The following is a 12,239-nucleotide window of genomic DNA, read 5'->3' on the forward strand; positions in this document are numbered from 1 at the left end:
TAAATGCTGGAGGGATCATCCCAGTCATGAAAACTGTGAAAAGGAAGTGCTAAGGGACATAAATAATTGCCTTTTGCTGTTGATAACTGGGTTGAAGCTCAACTAAAAATAAAATAGGGCCCTCCCTGGTGGCACAGTGGGTTACAGCTCAGCACTGAAGCTGGCTGTAGCCTTTTCAGTGTGAGTTCAATCCCTACCCCCAAGTTGACCCACATGGGCAGCAGACCTCTCCTGTTTCACCTGCTGCTCCCCTTAGCAGTGTTTTTCAGTAGATCTGCCTGTTCTGCTCCCCACTCTTGACTATGGTGAATCCTCTCACTGCCCTTGCATCTCTAGCCTGTACCCCAGTTCTGTATGAATAAATAAATAAATCTTTAGAAATAAATAAATAAAATAAAAACAAAATGATTCTCTGTAACAAATGGCATTTGTTATATTTTTGCCTATTGAAAACTCTAGAAAAAAGGAAACAACATGAGAGGAATTCTCCATACAGAAATGCACTTTTGGAGTTATACAAAGTGGATTTGGTTGCTAATGAGCTTTTGAAAAATCAGATGTCTGACCCATAAAAACTAAGGTTTTATAGCTTAATGTGCCTATTTTTGAGTGAGTCGATTTGTACTCTAAGCCTGACAAAATAATACAGCTTTGCTTGTCAGTAGGGTTTGGAACATGGCTGTCTTGTCTTATGATAGCTTTCCTTATTTTGCTGCAGTTAAAGAGAAGCCACTTGCAGGTTTTTTGTTTTTGTTTTTAAATCTTAATCCTAGTTGCATAACCTAGTTCTAAGCAGAACTCTGGTATTTTCTCATTGGACTGTTTCAACCTCAACACTGGTTCTGCCAAAGTAAAATCAGAGAAAATTGCTCAGTTCAGAAAAGGAAAAACAAAAAAAGAAAAGAAAATTCAGACTAGGACCTCTCTTGTGGGCTAATTTGGCTGAACCATGGGGTTACAAACAAATGCACACAGAATAGGGCTTATTTCTGATGGGACCATCTTAAACTACTGATTGGTTTTATATTTCTGATGTAGAGACTGAGTATACCTAATTTGAGATTCCTGCAAAAGCTGCAAGTTGGGTAAGAGTACAATTATAGGGACTGTGACCGCTCCCCTCACTACTTACAGATCGATTCTGGGCTGAGCTGTCTCACTGCTGTTGATTGTGTTAGGTTTTCCTGATTTGTTGCAATTTGCAGTGGTGGTCTGCTAGCCTGACTCTACATACCTCACCTTTCTCTTGGTATATACACCTTAGTAATTAGTAAGGTAATTTCATTATTAAATGCATCTGTCTTCAGACAGGGATTGCTTTCTCCTGGACTGCTCCCTGGAAGGATGATCAGAAAAAAGAGGTGGGAAATTGTGTATAGTTACTTTTTTTAATTTGAGATTTCAATTTGATTATGATGTGTCATATAATATGATTAGATTACATTGTTTTTCTGCAAAAATGCTTCTCTGCCTCTTACTTTTCCAGATGAAAGCCTTAGTGACAGTGTGAGATGACTAAAAAATATTAGGATTACTGAATAGGAAAACAGCTGATTTTGTAACATCTTACTGTGCTTTAACCTGCTGCACCACTAGGGAGGGCCCGACAATGACTTTTTTTTAATATGTTTCTCTGTAGGCAACATTACCTATTTTGTTATATCTTACTCTTGGGAGAAATAAGCATGTATGAGTCTTCTGGGACAGGACTCTTGAAATTTGTTTGATTCCTTCCAAGCTTTACCCCCTGTGCTTTTTGTTTGTTTGCTGACTTCATTTTGTATCCTTTGACTTTATAATAAATCTTAGTTATTAGTCCAGCTTTGCTGGTGTGAAGTGTTGAACTTGGGCATGGCATTGAGGACCCCAAACTCAACTGGTGTTGGAAGTGTGATTTACTAGTCTAACTCTAACTTGCTAAAACATGGTAAAAGTATAGTTTGAAGAAAGTATGAAGGAAGGAATAAGGGATGACAAATGTTTCACACTTTGATTATCTGTGGTATCATCCAAGGTGTAAAACAGAAATCTTTTAGGAGAGGTAGGAATAACCTGTAGAATTAATTTTTTAAAATTGCTGTAACTTCAGGAGAGTTGGCTTGTTGGATTTCTTGACTATTTTTTTTTTTCTTGTGCTGGCTAAAATAGAACCAGAAACAGTTTCATAGTGGTACCTTTTTTGGGGGAGGAGAAGGGGCTCCAAAACTCCCAAAGGTGAGCTTGGATTGGCCAAAAGTATTGAATGTCTGTATTGTTATTTCTTCCCAGTGGAAGGAAAGATAATAGAACAATCCTGGAACTAGAGCAAAGCAAACCAAAGTGATGAAAGTCAAAAAGAAGTCAGCCATTTCTTCAGAATAGTTGCCATCACTGATCCAGTAGAAGACCTGCCCTACCCCAACCCTGCATTCCAGCTGAAATCTTCCTTGGTAGTTGTAACTTTAGCTCTTTAAAAAAGTACTGGAAGAGAATTTAGTAAATTTCCATTTAAAAGGAGAAGGGTGGGTTTTATTTAAAACAAACAAACAAACAAAAAAAAAAAACAGCTTTGGCCCTCCCTGGTGGCACAGTGGGTTAAAGCACAGCACTAAGAAGCTAAAGCCACTTCCGCATGAGTTCGATCCCCGCCTGCCCCGGAGGTGACCACGTGGCGCAGCAGACCTCTCCTGACCCGCCAGCTGCTCCCCTCAGCAGTGTACTTTGTCGTTCTGCCTGTTCTGCTCCCCACTGTCTCTGGTGAATCCTCTCGCCACCTCTGAGCCTCTGACCTGTACCCCAGTTCTGTATGTACAAATAAATAAATCTTTAAAAAAAAAAAAGCTTTATGTTTTGAGGCTATCCATGGGAAGTAGGATAAAACTTGATGTGAAATGTCTTTTAAGTTTGTAGTTTTTGTTTATAAATGCTGGAGGGATCATCCCAGTCATGAAAACTGTGAAAAGGAAGTGCTAAGGGACATAAATAATTGCCTTTTGCTGTTGATAACTGGGTTGAAGCTCAACTAAAAATAAAATAGGGCCCTCCCTGGTGGCACAGTGGGTTACAGCTCAGCACTGAAGCTGGCTGTAGCCTTTTCAGTGTGAGTTCAATCCCTACCCCCAAGTTGACCCACATGGGCAGCAGACCTCTCCTGTTTCACCTGCTGCTCCCCTTAGCAGTGTTTTTCAGTAGATCTGCCTGTTCTGCTCCCCACTCTTGACTATGGTGAATCCTCTCACTGCCCTTGCATCTCTAGCCTGTACCCCAGTTCTGTATGAATAAATAAATAAATCTTTAGAAATAAATAAATAAAATAAAAACAAAATGATTCTCTGTAACAAATGGCATTTGTTATATTTTTGCCTATTGAAAACTCTAGAAAAAAGGAAACAACATGAGAGGAATTCTCCATACAGAAATGCACTTTTGGAGTTATACAAAGTGGATTTGGTTGCTAATGAGCTTTTGAAAAATCAGATGTCTGACCCATAAAAACTAAGGTTTTATAGCTTAATGTGCCTATTTTTGAGTGAGTCGATTTGTACTCTAAGCCTGACAAAATAATACAGCTTTGCTTGTCAGTAGGGTTTGGAACATGGCTGTCTTGTCTTATGATAGCTTTCCTTATTTTGCTGCAGTTAAAGAGAAGCCACTTGCAGGTTTTTTGTTTTTGTTTTTAAATCTTAATCCTAGTTGCATAACCTAGTTCTAAGCAGAACTCTGGTATTTTCTCATTGGACTGTTTCAACCTCAACACTGGTTCTGCCAAAGTAAAATCAGAGAAAATTGCTCAGTTCAGAAAAGGAAAAACAAAAAAAGAAAAGAAAATTCAGACTAGGACCTCTCTTGTGGGCTAATTTGGCTGAACCATGGGGTTACAAACAAATGCACACAGAATAGGGCTTATTTCTGATGGGACCATCTTAAACTACTGATTGGTTTTATATTTCTGATGTAGAGACTGAGTATACCTAATTTGAGATTCCTGCAAAAGCTGCAAGTTGGGTAAGAGTACAATTATAGGGTCTGTGACCGCTCCCCTCACTACTTACAGATCGATTCTGGGCTGAGCTGTCTCACTGCTGTTGATTGTGTTAGGTTTTCCTGATTTGTTGCAATTTGCAGTGGTGGTCTGCTAGCCTGACTCTACATACCTCACCTTTCTCTTGGTATATACACCTTAGTAATTAGTAAGGTAATTTCATTATTAAATGCATCTGTCTTCAGACAGGGATTGCTTTCTCCTGGACTGCTCCCTGGAAGGATGATCAGAAAAAAGAGGTGGGAAATTGTGTATAGTTACTTTTTTTAATTTGAGATTTCAATTTGATTATGATGTGTCATATAATATGATTAGATTACATTGTTTTTCTGCAAAAATGCTTCTCTGCCTCTTACTTTTCCAGATGAAAGCCTTAGTGACAGTGTGAGATGACTAAAAAATATTAGGATTACTGAATAGGAAAACAGCTGATTTTGTAATGATGAGGAAAAAACTATGCCCCAGCATCTATAGAGGTGAGTAGGGGAAGGACATTTAATGACCTTCATATTTTTCAAAACTGTTCCTGGAAGCCTTGCTCTTTCTCTCTCTGTCTTTTTTTTTTTTTTTAAGATTTATTTATTTATGCACATAAAACTGGAGTACAGGCCAGAGGTCAGGGGCTGTGAAAGGATTCACCCAACATAGAGTGAGGAGCAGAATAGGCAGATACACGAAATACACAGCTGCGGGGAGCAACGAGCAAGACAGGAGACGTCTGCTGCGCCATGTGGATCACCTTCAGGGCTGGGGATTGAACTCACAGTGAAGTGGCTTCAGCTAGCTTAGCAGTGCTCTATCCTAACCCATTGTGCCACCAGGGAGGGACAGCTTTACTACTTTTCTTTTTTTCTTTTTTTAATTTATTTATTCATACAGAACTTGGGTACAGGCCAGAGATGTGGAGGGTGAGAGGCTACACCAGTGACAGAGAGGGGAGCAGAACAGGCAGATTGATGAAGTACACTGTTGAGGGGAGCAGCGGGTGGGTCAGGAGAGGCTGCTGCGCCATGTGGTCACCTCCGGGGCAGGTGGGGATCGAACTCATGCGGAAGTGGTTAAAGCTTCTTTATGCTGTGCTTTAACCCGCTGCACCACCAGGGAGGGCCACCTTTTTAAAGGAAAAGTCACTATGTGTCTTTTTAAGCTGTAAGCACTTTAGATTTAAACTAGTTGTTGAACTTAGGCACAAATCAGAATATGAATTGGAACCAGGTGACCCCAATACTAGCTCATACAAATGCCATTTATAGTTGTAAAGCTATTAAACTGATGTCATAGACAAACAAAACAGTTTGGAGCTGAATGCCAAATGCAATTTCTCTAAAACCAAAGACTGAATTGCATTATTTGGACTAACCTAAGAACCTAGGGTAGGAGGTCCCATATTGGGGCCCTGTTAATACATTGACTATAATACATTATATTATAATACATTTGACTATAACACATTTTGTTTGGAATGTTCCAGTAGTTGTAAATTCTTTATATGGGCACCATGTGCACCCTCCGGGATTGTACTTCTTGTCTGTGTGCTCCAACAATCATGATACTGCCTTGTCCCTGGAAAGCCTTAAGATTGCCTTCAACTACTGGCTCTGCCTAAATGGATGCTTTAGGCCAGATCAAGAAGATATTGATATAGAAACTTAAAGATGAAGCTACCTCGCTGTCTTTAGAATCTTGGTATATATACTAGGCAATGATGACTGCCTATTTCCCAATAAAAGCCATGGACACTGAGTGTGTTAGTGAGCTTCCTTGGTAGACAACATCTTACATATATTGCCACAACTTGTTGAGGGGGAAGTAAACATATATTGTGTGTCTCTACTGGGAGAGGACTCTTGGAAGCTTATGTCTGGTTTCCTACAGACTTTAACCTATGTTGTTTGTTTGTTGACTTTGTTTCGTATCTTTTTGCAATAATAAATCTTATCTGTGAGTACAGCTATATGCTGAATGTTGTTAGTCTTGTTAGTGAACTTTGTGGGAACTCTACAGAAATGATGCTGCTGCTATGTTTCTCTGAAGAAAACTATTTAAGACTGCATGGAAAAGGGAGCTTTGTTCATTGGACATAGTAGTGAGTTTTGGTCCTTATTCTAAAACTGACTCCCAAGATAATACCTGCTATATTTTCATTGATTCATTAAACACTAGCCAAATGTGGTAGTAGTACAGCTTGGTGTCTGATGGGAATATTGAGTGATTAAGTCACAGACTGTGTGGAGTCAAGCATTATGGCAAAAGATTACATAAGACCCATCTCCTATGCTGTGACCCAAGTGGATACCTATGGGAAGGACTCGTTGAAGATGAACGTCAGTGGATCAGTAAGCTGAATTGAGCTGAGTTTACCAGGTAGGGACCATAGCCACTGGACACACTACCACACAGAGCATGGCAATCCATCCACAGGTCAGGATTGAATTGAAAATAAGTTGTAGTGATCCTAGCACCTGAAGCAGAGGAAACCTGGTACATGTGTCCAAACTGCTAACTACCATTAAGTAGCAATGGAAACTTAGAACTCAGGGATACATAGTCCAGGGTATTAGATGTGGTTGGTCTCATAAAATGGACTGATAAGTAGCTCTTTCGCTCTTTTTTTCCTCTCCCAAGTCTCTCCCTGGGGACCTAGGCTACTGGAATTTTTGAGTAGCAAATGAGATGGAAGACTTTAACTTGTTTCTTTTGTTGCCTACCTAAACTTGCTTAATTTGATCAGTTATGGATATAATATGACAAGTCTAAAGTACTCCTAAAGTGTCCAGCATATTAGATGGTAAGAAATATTATAAAGTGGTACAATGTAGACAAGAAAGAAACTACTGAGTCACCTAGCAATAAGTTTGGGCATATGGTTTAAATAATGAGGAGGTCTAGGGAAACAGTTACATGATTTCTGTGGGGATTGATACTGAGCACATGGTTATGGTAGCTTAGCTGTTGTGGAGAGAAGGAAGTAGAGAGGAACCATGAATCTCAGTTTTTGTCTGCAGAACATCTGGCCAATATAATGCAAATGCTAGCACTATCCTCAACTTGCCGTAAGCCTATAGGGAGTATTAATGTAAGAAGTCTCAGAAACTGTCCAGCAGCTGCTGACTTCAGTAGTTAACAGCTCCCCTCCTGGCAACAGAACAAGTTCAACTTTCTGGACACTGCTCTGATATCCCTTAGCCTCATCCTTCTCAATGTCTATTGCAACTGCTCTAAATTTAGGTTCTATGTTGTGTAAAACAAATACAAAGGATCTGTGTTAGAATATTTGATAGAGTGTCCTGTTTCTACAATGAGTCCTTGAATGGTGATATGAAAGATGCTGGGGGGTGAAGTTGTAGAGGTACTGCTCTGTGCAGGTGTTACATTTGTCCATGGAGGCCACATAGACAAGGTTTCACATCACTTGATCTGTTGTTTGCTCAAATGCCCTGTAATCCTCTCAGAACATGAGCAAATGGGAGGCTCATGAGGTATTTTAGCATCATTTCTCATTCTTGCCTTTCTCCTTTCTGAAGACAGTTCTTATTACCTCTTAGGTTCTGGTGAGGTAAAAGGGTTTCTGTTTTAAAACTCTCTCTCATGCTTTAGATTACAGCTACATGTTGTAAAATTGCTTACCATGAAATAGTCAAACTTCTTAGTATGGAATTGACCCTCAAAAACAGAGCTTCCCATTACCCAAGTTGCATTGTTATCTGACCTCTTTTGTTCTGGTGGTTTGTGATGCAGCAAGGGACACAGAAATTTAGTACATTTGTCAGTCTTACTTTTGCTGACTGTGTAAGCAAAAAACTTATCTGTTTGAAAAAGGACTTACTGCGTCTTTGCCTGCTGAAATTCTCAGCTTGCTTGTCAGCAGTCATGACAAATATACTTATCCATATCTGTGTATATAAGACATGGCCCAATGCCCATAAGAATGTCTCCCTACCTCCTTCCAGCTAAATTAGATACTAGTTAAATTAATGCATGTCAGAGATGTGATCAAAACTTGTTTTTATTTTTACTGTTACCAAAGAAGTTAGTTGTTTAAAACTGATGACTTTTACAACAATTTTTTTTAAAGATTTATTTATTTATTTGTACAGAACTGGGGTACAGGCCAGAGATGCGGAGGGTGAGAGAATTCACCAGAGACAGAGCAGGGAGCAGAACAGGCAGATCGACGAAGTACACTGCTGAGGGGAGCAGCGGGCGGGTCCGGAGAGGTCTGCCACGCCATGTGGTCGCCTCCGGGGCAGGCGGGAATCGAACTCATGCGGAAGTGGCTTTAGCTTCTTAGTGCTGTGCTTTAACCCGCTGCGCCACCAGGGAGGGCCCGACTTTTACAACAATTTTTAAAAAAGATTTACTTATTTATGCACACAGAATTGAGGTATAGACCTGAGGTGGAGGGCGGTGAGATGATTCACCTGAGATAGAGTGGGGAGCAGAACAGGCAGGTTGATGAAGTACACTGCTGAGGGGAGCAGCTGGTGGGACACGAGAGGTCTGCCATGCCATGTGTGTCATCCCCCTGGCTGGGAATCAAATTCATGTTGAAGCTGTTGTGTATAGCTTCATAGTGCTGAGCTTTAACCTATTGTGCCACCAGGAATGGCCCCTGTATGATATTTTTTTGTAAGTTATATTTTATTTCTAAAATTCAGAATTTTTTTTGTCTAATTTACTTGAAGAATGGTACTTTTACTGTAATTTTTTTCTTTTATATTAGTAAGTAGACTTGTCCATTTCTCTTTCTCCTTAGGTCTCATGATCTATCTCTATTACACAATTGGGTTGATGGGCGCCATTACCCAGTTAGCTATGGTAAAGTATGTATGTGTATTTAAATAACCTATCAAATACAGTAATGAAAATACCTCAAGTTCCTCCACATTCTTTAAATTCTCAGACTTCTCAGAAATGTATATGTTTCTTCTCAAAGTTTAAGTCTCCCTCTGAGATGTTTATGTATGTGAATTTCATAATGGCAATTTAAACACTGGGGGAAAATTCAGTTGTGCTTCAAATTTCATTGTACATGATCAGGAACCATAATCTACACCCTTTGATAAATTGCAGTTCTTTTTACTTGAGTGTTAGTGCAGTTGCTATCTGGTCACAAGGGTAACTAGGAATTAGCTCCTCTCCAAAAGAATCTACTAAAAAGAGCATCTAAAAAGTGTCATCTTCACCTTTTTCTTTTTCTTTCTTTTTTTTTTTTAAAGGCTTATTTATTTATTCATACAGAACTTGGGTACAGGCCAGAGATGCGGAGGGTGAGAGGATTCACCAGGGACAGAATGGGGAGCAGAACAGGCAGATTGACGAAGTACGCTGCTGAGGGGAGCAGCGGGCGGGCCAGGAGAAGTCTGCTGTGCCATGTGGCTCTCCTCCAGGGTAGGTGGGGGATTGAACTCATGCAGAAGTGGCTTAAGCCTCTTAGTGCAGTGCTTTAACCTGCTGCGCCACCAGGGAGGGCCACCTTTTTCTTTTTTTAAAAAAATTGAGATATAGTTGACATGTAATACTGTGTAAGTTTAAGCTATATACTGCATTGATTTCTTATACTATTTTAAATGTTAAGTCTAGGTTTAAAAACAAAAATGATATTGAAATAGTATCAAACATGGATATGTCTTTTTTATACAAAAAATGGGACTGACAAAGAATTACCCAGTGTAAAATTACCCTTGATACCCAGGGTATCCAGAAGACTAATAAGAACAGGAGATAGATAATTAATCCTCTTATTTTAAGTATAGCTAATGAAATTAGGTCAGCAGAAATGGTCTTATCAGAGGTAGGATCTTTGACCTGTTTAGTAACATCACCAAGACACTTTGTGCAGCAAAGCCATAATCACCTTGTACACAACGGTAATCAGTTCATGGCTTAAGGAATATCTATTTACTTAGTTAATCAGCAATGAGTTTACCTAGAGTTTACATCTGTTTATTTTGTTGTTTGTTTGCTCTTGTTAATTAGATGGGCAAGGGGAAAATAATAGATTTTCTGCTTTGCTGTATGGAATCTATATCTGACTTGTAAGGGTAGATGTAATGGCTGAGAGACTCACTAACATGAAATCCTCCACAAGTCTAATCATGTGAAAAACTGACTTCATCCAGATAACATTGTTATCCTTAGTGAATGAATGAATGAACGAAACAAACTCTAAGTGGATCTTTCCAAGTCTTAGACTCCACAACTCCTGTTTTTTCCTTACATACTTAAAGGCATTAGGGACTAATCTCATCATAAACAAAAACCTTATCTGGGGATAACATTGAGTAGGGTGGATTGAGAAACAGGCTGACTTTGTATTCTCAGTGGTGACAGTCTCTGAAAAAACTTATTTTCAAACTTAGAAGAACTCAAAATTGGGCAGCTTTTCCTGCCTGCTTGTGCCTATGCAAGTGTCCTTTCCTTTTCTGTCCCATTTTAAATAAATCTGCTCTTTACTGAAAAAAAAAAAAAAAAGAACTCAAAATTTAGTTCACACATGACCATGAAAAACTAGTAGCAGCTTAACTTAAATGAAGTAAGACATGAAGAATAATTGGCAAAAGATCTGGCAAACATGAAGGGCTCAGAAAAAAATGAATTGAAGTGTCTGCTATAACGGTGGCATATATTTTTTTTTTATTTTTATTTTTTTTTAAAGATTTATTTATTTATGAATACAGAACTGGGGTACAGGCCAGAGATGCGGAGGGTGAGAGGATTCACCAGAGACAGAGTGGGGAGCAGAACAGGCAGATTGACGAAGTACACTGCTGAGGGGAGCAGCGGGCGGGTCAGGAGAGGTCTGGCTCGCCATGTGGTCTCCTCCGGGGCAGGCGGGATCGAACTCATGAGGAAGTGGCTTTTTAGATTCTCAGTGCTGTGCTTTAACCCGCTGCGCCACCAGGGAGGGCCCGGTGGCATATTTTTTAGCAAGAATTAGGATGATGCCAGTAAAACAGTAAATATTCTGGGTTCAAATGGAACTTCCCTTTGCATATTAATGTTTGGATCAATTAAAGAGAGTAAAAGCCTTATTAAAAAAATCTTACTTCATCAACCTGCCTGTTCTGCTCCCCACTCTATCTCAGTTTGTTGATAAACTTTGATGAAGAATGCTATCCCCAGATACGTTTTTGTTTTTGATGAGAATAGTCTCTAATCCCCTATTTCCTAAGGAGGAATAGAAGTTGTGTAAGACTTGAAAGAGATCCACTGTGGGGGGCAGCTGCATACTCTAGAGTTTGATTTATTCATTCACTCATTCATTCACTTAAAGTTATACTTACTGAGGTAATGTTAATTTATATCAGTGTATATCTTAGGGGGATAGGTTTACATATCTACAGTGTAATTAATATTTCTCCACAACCACCATCAAAGCCCCAGTAATCCTCCACTGGATTGCCTTTCTCCACTTTGCTCCCACCCTACCACCTCTCACTTTTGGTAAATTTAGAAATAGTCCACTGAGGGGCTGTCTTCCCTCTCATGTCTTGCACTCCTCCCCGACTCCTTCCTGACCATCCCCTCCTGGAAGTCTCAGAACTATGGTCAACTTTCATGACTTATCTTTATCTCACCCTTTATTTTTTCTGTATTCCACATATAAGTGAAACCATCCAAATTTAACTTTCTCCTTTTGACTCCCCCGCTTGCTTAGTATAATCGCTTCTACGCCATCCATATTGTTTCAAATGACATGAGTTTATCTTTTTTGATTGCTGAGAACACTAAAAATGGTTCTGCCTTACTACTCAGCAATTCTACTGGTACTATATATCCAAATAACACAAAACACTAATTTGAAGGGAAACCGGCACAGCTGTTTAATACAATGCTGTTTATAATGTAAATAAACAACCTAAAAGCTTCCAAGCAGATGAATGGAACAAGAAGATGTGGTATATATACACAATGGAATACTATTCAGTGGATCATAAAAATTGAGATTTCTCAGTGCCATGGATACAGGGCATCTTGGATATAAAGTATCCTGAATACAAAGTTTTAAGTTTGCGGGAATCCAATCCACAACTACTCTGGATTTTTTTTAGGACCACATATTTGGTATTACTGCAGAAACCCTGTAGTAAACAGGTTGTCTCCTTATTTCCATTTTAGTAAAACTGATGTATTTTCTTGATTCCATGAGGCTCTTTTTAATGTCCATGAATGAGATTGGCACATACCCCAAAAGCCTGGTGTTCCAGGACAAGGG

Source organism: Condylura cristata, unplaced genomic scaffold, assembly GCF_000260355.1.
Source record: "Condylura cristata isolate star-nosed mole 26May11 unplaced genomic scaffold, ConCri1.0 scaffold00006, whole genome shotgun sequence".
Lineage (NCBI taxonomy): Eukaryota > Metazoa > Chordata > Mammalia > Eulipotyphla > Talpidae > Condylura > Condylura cristata.